We start from the raw sequence: 8,753 nt of genomic DNA on the forward strand, positions 1-8,753 counted from the left end.
TCCAAGTGCTTTTGGGGGTTCCTGGTGATCCCGGATTCTGTTATAACAGCCTGATTATCTAGTTAAAATTTTGTTTTAATTCTTTCTTTTCTTTGTTTTTTTTTGGACTTAAGGCTGTTTTCCCCATTCTTTTTGGTTTCTAGAAACCTGGATAGCTGAATGTCTTCTTTTGGTTTTCACTTTTTTAGCAAGTTACTGTTTTGATTCTTAGAATAAACAGCTTCAACCAACATTGCTTAAATTATCTTACAATGTGTTACATGCTTTGCCACGTACTGAGTTTATAGAAGTGGTTACATCTGCCCTTTTTAGACCTCCCTAGACAGCAAACACAGCCAGAATCTTCATAAGGAGCAATAGAGGTCGAAAAGTGTGGTTCTACTTTGCCTCTGACTGAGGGTACTGGGCTTTACCAATCTACCTTTACCATCCAAACCATCTGTCTCCAGAACGATGGTAATCCATTGGTCCCCCAATTGGTTGACCTAATGACCAGAGAGAAGTAATGAAAACAAGGAGAGGTGACAGCATGTGATAGCTGTTCACATTCAGAGCTGTGGAGCTCAAGTTGAATTCTTGTGGTTTTCTTTGGTAGGGAGGGAGGTGGGGTTTCAGAAGTTGGTTTCTAAATAGGTTATTCCGTCCCCTCTAATACAGGCCTACCTTTAATCTGGGTTTCAAATGGCATAGAATCAAAAAAAAATTTTTTTTTTTGTGGCTTTTGGTCTTCTCTGACCTTTCTCGGAAAACAAATTCTCTGTGAATTTGATCCTGAAGTTCTGTGTCATCTTCTCAAACTAAGAAGATGTGTAAGAATCACCAGAGGAATCTTGATAAAATGTAGATTCTAGTGCAGTAGGTCTGGAATGGGACCCGAGCGTGTGCATTTTTTTTTGGCGGTACGCGGGCCTCTCACTGTTGTGGCCTCTCCCATTGTGGAGCACAGGCTCCGGACGTGCAGGCTCAGCGGCCACGGCTCACGGGCCCACCCGCTCCGCGGCATGTGGGATCTTCCTGGACCGGGGCACGAACCCGCATCCCCTGCATCGGCAGGCGGACTCTCAACCACTGCGCCACCAGGGAAGCCCCGTGTGCATTTTTAACAAGTCCCCAGATGGTGTCAGTGTTGCTGGCCTGGGTATCACACTTTGAATGGAGAGACCTACCATCACACAGCGTGGCCTGTGGACCAGTAGCGTCCATATCATGGGGGCTCGTTGGAAACCCAGGTGGGGTTTAGACTCACCCCAGACCTACCGAGTCAGAATCTATATCTTTAACAAGATCTTCTGCCCCTCCCATCCCCATGGTTCTCAGGCACATTACAGTTTACGAAGCTCTGTCTTCAAGTAAAACCCACAGACCACCTGCCTCAGAATCACCCGCTAGGCTTCCGACAGGTGTAACAAATCCCCCAGGTGGTTCTTACTACCTCAGTATATCCCGGGGCAGGGCGTTTTCTTTGCAGTGACCCCGGAGTCCAAGTACTCTCATTATCCTCCCTATTTTAAACTTGGGGAGCCCAAGGCAGTGAGCACGAGACCTTCATGCAGGTAAGCACGAGACTCTCGCTCTGTGATGAGAAAAGGCTGGAAGGAGTGTTGCCGTTTTGTGCAGAGGAAGGGCTACAGGAAGACCTCACCTCCAGGAAAGACGTGAGAGACCGGTGTGAAGACGAAGGTAGGTCACCCGCAGAAAGTGGCGCCTTGTGAAGAAAGAAAACCCTTAGTGACAGTCCTTATTTTGTCAGCATTTGTTCTGAAATAAAGATGTAGTTGCATCTTGCTTTTCTTTGTGACTGAAGTGATCCTTCTCCAGGGATTATAGGGTCTCTGTCTAAGTATACCTGGCATTTGGCTTCAGAAGACATTGTTCAACTTAATAAAGTGTGTGTGTGTGTGTGTGTGTGTGTGTGTGTGTGTGTGTGTGTGTGTGTGTGAGTGAGAGAGAGAGAGAGAGAGAGAGAGAGAGAGAGGGAATGAGAATGGGAGAATATATTCGGAAGGATCCATGATGCCAGCAATTTCCAGTGGACTAGAAAGTACGTTTAAAATTCATTCAAGGGCAGAAGTCTTTCTCAAAAATTTTTAGGTCCAACTGGTGATATTTATAATGAGAAAATATATTGTCATAGGTACTGAACTAAGGAAGTCTTTATTTCCCATGGAGTTACCTTGAGAACATAAATTTTGACCCTCTGGCTCTCCAGGAACTGGAAATTCTGACGGAACCTCAGAGGGCATCAGTCTGCTAGTTCCCTGGGAGGATGAGGAAATCTGACAAATAACTGTTGTGGCTGAGAGTGAAGGGTAGAGAAATGGACCTTGTGTCTCTCCTCTTGGCTTTTTTCTGTTGTTGTGGGTTTTTTTGTTGTTGTTTGCTTGTTTTGGTTTGTTGTGTTGTCGTGTTTCAGCTTGGGTGTCAAGGTACAATCAATAAAGGGAAGAAAGTGCAGGGAAATTAATACAGGCTGAGTCGCTATTTTCACATTTTTACTTTTTTTTCTTCAGGACAGGAGGAAAACATGGTTTAAAATGACCTGTCCATTCAGTGGTTTTCTTTCCTAGCCTTCCAGAGAGAAGGGAGTTAAACGAGCAAGAGCAGGCCTGGGGCCCACTTCCGGGGGCGGGGGAGTGCACTGACCGAGCATTCAGTGAGGCTGAAGATCGTTAAGTTGGAAGCAGGTTCTGGTGGGCGTGGAAATGGCTGTCCCACCAGTGAGGATAGGGCTTTATCATCCTGGTTAGGGCGTCGCCACCCAGGAAAGAGGGCTGTTACCATTGGCCAAGGAATTTAAGGAATGCGTCTCCACTGAATACTCAGGTCAGAAAATACCTCTAGCCCCCCCGCCCCGCCCCCCGAGTGCTACAACAAGAGTTTTTCTGTATTTTATACTCTGTAGCCCACTGTTTGGACTGGACAGTTATCCTGTTTAGCCAACAGCAATGGCCGATCCGCGTGATTCCACTCTCAGGATGGGGTTAGGGGGATTTGATCATGTTCCGTGTTTTACACAAATGGACCCAGCTTCCTTTGTCAGTTGTGTACGGCTGTTTTCTTCTCAGTTCCTTTGCTATTTGGAAACACATATGCATTCATGAGTGCTTCATTTAAAATAGCTTGGCATTCACTTCGAGTGTGAACATTTTTTTAACGCTCAGTGAAAAGGTGTCATGCTTTTTGCCCCCCACATAAAAAAAAAACGGAGCAACTCCAGGCATAAGAAGCATTTGGTCAAAGAGGTAATGTACAAGGATAAAAACTAATTCAACCAAAACCTGAGAAAAAGCGAATGATAAAATTTCACTGCTCTCTGACATGACAGTCAAATGGAAAGGAGTAAAATCGATCCTGGTTTCTGTTCAAGTGTTGTGTTTTTCCTTCTCTCTCTCTCTCTCTCTCCCCCCCTTTCTCTCTCTCTCTCTCTCTCAGTGTTGAGCCCAGTTCTCTGCAGGTAAAATGATGCTGTTTCATAAGCAAAGATTTCAACTCCCCTTCATTAGTGTGACTTTTTGAACCACGAGCAGTGTCGGAAAGTGTGCTAGGTTCTGCCCTTCCGTTTCTTGGCTAGCCTGATTGGAGGAGTAATGCTGCTGGAATAGTCTGGTAACTTCTCTCGGGGGAGAGGAACAGCCCATGTTTCAGTAATTCAAGGAAGCTGTTTCCGGGCCTGGAAGGAAGCCATTTCCAGGTTTGGAAGGAAGCCACGTCCAGCTCTCTCTCCTCAGGACAGGAGGCCTCTGGAGGCTTCAAGATTTAGGAACAACTTCAGAAGCACCTGGGGCTGGTCTCTGGGGAGCTGGGACTTTGCAGTATTTTATAAGTATCCATAAAGGGGACTATGGAATCTATAAGAGCCATTAAAAAGTCCTAGTTTGCAAGATTGCCTTTACTCTGATTGAATTGGTTGTTTAAAAACTAAAGAAAAAATACCAAGTCCTCCTTTACTACCAGAAGTTGGCACAATGCCATGGTTGAGGTTGGCAAGAATCACAAAGTCATCCATGATTTTCTGAGAGTTAGAGGCCAGGTTTGTTAGGAAGGAAATAAGTCAGGAGCCTTCTCTTGGGGTTTGGGCACATCCATTTTTTACTGAATAAACCATCACACACTGTGCACCTACTGCGTGCCCCATGTTCTGTAAACTTTACCATTCCTACAAGTTGCAAACCTCTTTGTGAATGCTGCTTCACTTTCTGGGTGGAAATCCTGCAATCTGGAAAGCAGAGTGTGGTGTTAGTGTTTACTGAGCCCAACAGTCTGGGAATTTTGAAACAGTAGCCTGCTGTAAGTGACCTCCTCGTTGCTTTCACCATAATGTTCTTTCAAGGTCAAGCCTTGTTAAAATGATGAATGATACAGGGCTGCCATGTCCAGTTGTGAAGGTTGTACACTGCACTATTCCAGGGGTGTGCCATGTCTGTCATAGACATCACAGAATTATGTGTTTATTTCTGCAATTTTCTAGCAGAAAGCAGTAAACAGTATTCTGACAAGCATATTATGACAAACTTCTGATGGAAGTATCTTTAGTAAACATTCCTTTTCCTACTTTGCACAAAAGTGCCTCAAAGGTTAGTGGTAGCCTGAAAAGAAGAGAGAGGCTTGCATTCCTAAGTCCTGCCTATCACGTCTTGTTTCTAAAGAGTATCTTTGGTTATGAGAAGATGGGGCATGAAGCCTGCGTACTACTGGGTCGGTGTTAGATGGTTCAGCGCCCTTCAACACTCACCTGTTTAGAGCTCAGGTGTCTGGTCCGATTCAGTCTGTGAAACGTCCCCATTGACCCTGGAGCTGAAAGGTGAAGGAAACTTTCTCCCTAAGAGTCAGCCTGCTTCTTGTGAACCAGTAAATACGGCTCCCTGAAAAGCTTCACAGGTTGAACATAAATCTATACATTTATGTTTTCAAGGAAGACACTTCTTTAAAAATCTTCTGTAACTCAACTGTATTTCTGCCTCTAAGACCCCCCCACCCCCCCGACACACACACACACACACACACACACACACACACACACACACGCACATTTGGACTGGCTGGTAGGGAATTTCTCCTCGGTTTTTCTTTTCGCCAGCCCCCCGCCACGGATCCGGATGGTAGTTCTGAGGTCTGATGAATTGTGGGTGGGGATAGCCTCCTCGGTCACGGGTTCACGTCGATTATGGCTGAGGTGCTGAAAGTCCCACAGGCGATCTGCTTTCTGCCGCACATTTCTCTCGAGGAAATGAGTAAAAAGCAAGCTACCTGCTTGAAAGGCGGGGGAGGGGAAGGGCTGAGCAGGAACATTTCACTTTGTCCAAATAGTCTCCCCCTTCACGGGCTCATGGCCACCCAAGCAGCTGCGTGCCGGTGCAGGCGGTCCCAGCCGTGTTTCAGGTGACTGTGCACCTGTGTCCCTGACTTCCTGACCCATTTCTAAGCTTTGAGACTCACGGCCATGCTTCCAGCCATGTGCACGCCCATCTAGTCTTCCTGCTGAGTCTGGGCTCCCAGAACTGACCTGATGAGGGGTTAAGTCACCTTGGAGAAGCTGCCTTTCCAAAACCAGTTCCTACAGTGCATCCGAAAGGACTTCCTCATAGTCCAAAGGGAACCTAATTTCTGGAAGAATCTGGCTCATGCTAGGCTGGGGAGAATTAGCTTTGTCTTCCCCAGCGGATGTTCGGTCTCTGTCACTTGGATGAAGCTGCCGGGAGGGCTAGAGAGACTTTCCAGGACCTGCTTCCAGCATATTCATGAGCAGTTGTGCTGCCCTGTGGCTTTGAAGGTTCTTGGAAAGTGGGGTGAAGGATCCCCCGCTTCACCCCCATGTGACCTTGGGCACGTGGGTGGTCCTATCTGCCTTGCCTACGAAGGGGGGTTCAGCACGCTCTTCAGTTGTTCTTGAACTTCCCTGTGCACAAGAACCCCCTGGGATGCGTGTTTAAGATGTTATAATATCGTCCCCCATCCCCAGGATTTCTGGTTTCGTAAGCCTTGCGGAGAACCCAGGAAATCTGCATTGTTGACCAGCATCACAGGGGATTCTGATGCTGGTTGTTTCTGTACTGCCTGTTATTTATTATTTAAATAAAAATGCACACTGAGGCTTTACAAACAATAAAGTGCTGCGCTAATGTGAAGAAGATTGTTCCTGATACTATGATTAGGAATGACCATCCTTGCATTGTCTGTTGTCTTTTCCATGCAGCCACTAAGTTTGAGCCAAATAGATGAGTCTCAGAGTGTGAGGTTGCTCTTTAAATTCCCCACCTGAAAAGTCAAATCTGTTGGAATAATTTTCCTGATGGTTTATTTTTTCCTCCTTCTGTTTTCTGAATTATCAAATCAACGCATGTTTGCTTAAAAAAATTACAAACGATGCTGCCGTGTGTAGGGTGAAAAAAGAAGGATCATTCTCATTCTCCCTGCCAACTCCACAAGCATCTCTGACTTACAGGGACCCATATGATGGGCACTGGAGCCCACACATCTGTTCTGTTTTTCAGTTTCTCCCGGTGACTCGAATAATCAGCTAGATATTAGAGATGCTCTGGAGTGACTTTTCAAATATTGCCATTATTCAGTCCCAAACAAGAAGTTGACTTTAACCCATCTTTCTATTTAAAATTCATGAAAATATCTGCCCCCAATTCCAGATAGGATTCATTAAAAACTCGTCACGGTGCTGTCAACAGCAGCCTCTTGGTGCTGATGTAGTTCCTGATGTGCGGGGACCCGGGAGGGCTGCTTACTTCTGCAGCTTCGGGAGAGCAGCCAGACGCCTTTCTCCCCAGCACCTCTCCGGGTGTGAGTGACAGGAAAGAGGGGCGTCTTGTTAACAGTTCCCAGCCTTCAGCCCCGGAGAACAGACTGAATGGAGATCCTGAGAGAGAGCGCCCAACCTCTCGGCTTCCTACACAGTGGAAACTCGTGTTGAATACGTACAGGCCTTAAACTGCTCTGAGGGTAGCCAAGAAGGCTGCTCCGGGGTGCCAGTGGGTAATGCTGGCAATATGCAGCACTGCTGACTGTGAGGGTGAGTGTCACGGGGCTTCTCCTGGCATGATTCTGGAGATACCTTCTGTGCAACAGACAAAATGAGGCAAACCTCTTGACAGGCAGAGTCCTGCTGTCTCCTGCAGGTTACACTGTCCTACTTTGCTGCCTGTGTGAAGCCTTGAGCTCTGCAAAGCTGTGGCTGAAGAATCGAGATGCTCGGAGAACCCAAAAAAGCATTGAGAACAGCCGAGCCGATCGACTCTTTCTGCAACACTTTCTCATCACAAAAGGAATGCCCGCTCCTAGTAGTGAAGTTTAGAGGATTCAGAGAAGCAACAGCAACAAAAATTCTAGACCCAATCTTGCCACCCAGAGATAGTCCCCATTAATATTGTAGACGTGTGTGTGTGTGTGTGTGTGTGTGTGTGTGTGTGCGCGCGCGCGCGTGCTCACGCGCACGCATGCGCGTGCCTGTGTGTGCATTTTTTTTTTTTTTTTTGCGGTACGCGGGTCTCTCACTGTTGTGGCCTCTCCCGTTGCGGAGCACAGGCTCTGGACACACAGGCTCAGCGGCCATGGCTCACGGGCCCAGACGCTCCGCGGCATGTGGGATCCTCCCGGACCAGGGCACGAACCCATGTCCCCTGCATCGGCAGGCGGACTCTCAACCACTGCGCCACCAGGGAAGCCCTGTGTGTGCATTTTTTAAATTTACTTTCTAAATTTTATTTTTTTTTATTGAAGTATAGTTGATTTACAATGCATTCCTTTTTTTACAAACAAAATTGGTCATTGTCTTCTTTGGGAAAATCTATTCATCTCCTCTGCCCATTTTTTAATTGGGGTGTTTGTTTTTTTGTTGTTGAGTTGTACGAGTTCTTTATGTATTTTGGACATTAACCCTTATCAGATATGTGATTTGCAAATATCTTCTAAATGCCATATGATTTCACTCATGTATGAAATAGAAAAAACAAAACAAACAAACAAATACAGGAACATACCAAACCAAACAGAAACAAATGGGTAGGTAAAGAGAACAGAGTAGTGGTTACCAAAGGGGAAGGGAGGGATTGTGTAAAATGGGTAAAGGAGATCAACTGTATGGTGACGGACACTAAATGTTTGGCGGTGAGCCTGCTATAGGGCATACAGAAGTAGAAATATAATGTACGTGTGAAGCTTATGTAATGTGACAAACCATGTTGGAAACTCAATAAGAATAAATTTTAAAAAATTTAAAAACTGTATCTTTTTGGTCTGTAACTTTCTCTTTCTTAGTGTATTAACATATTTCCATTCTTTTTAGTGTAACTTTGCATTTTTTTGTTATTTTGAGGCAATAAAAACTTACAAAATTTGCACATACAGGACTGAATTCTTTCTTCCTGAACTATTTGAGGGTAAGTGTGTCCCCTTACCCACAGATACTTTAGTACATATTTCTTACAAAAGAGGAAATTCTTCTACATAGCTGTGGTACAACCATAAAAATCAGGAAATCAGCTAATAATTCTCAGATTCTGTTGAAGTTTCACCAGTTGCCCCAACAGTGTCCCTTATAGTGAACGGATCTAGGTCAAAGTTATATGTTGCATTCTGTTGTCATGTTCCTTCAGACTCCTTTAGTTTAGGACATTGCCTCAGTTTGTGGCTGACTCTTGTGACCTGCACACTTTTGAGAACGACAGTCCAGTGTTTTATTTTGTAGCATGTCCCTCACTTTGGCTTTGTCTGATGTCTCCTCATGATTGGATCAGGTTAAGCAT

The sequence above is a fragment of the Orcinus orca genome, chromosome 16, assembly GCF_937001465.1.
Source record: "Orcinus orca chromosome 16, mOrcOrc1.1, whole genome shotgun sequence".
Classification (NCBI taxonomy): Eukaryota; Metazoa; Chordata; class Mammalia; order Artiodactyla; family Delphinidae; genus Orcinus; species Orcinus orca.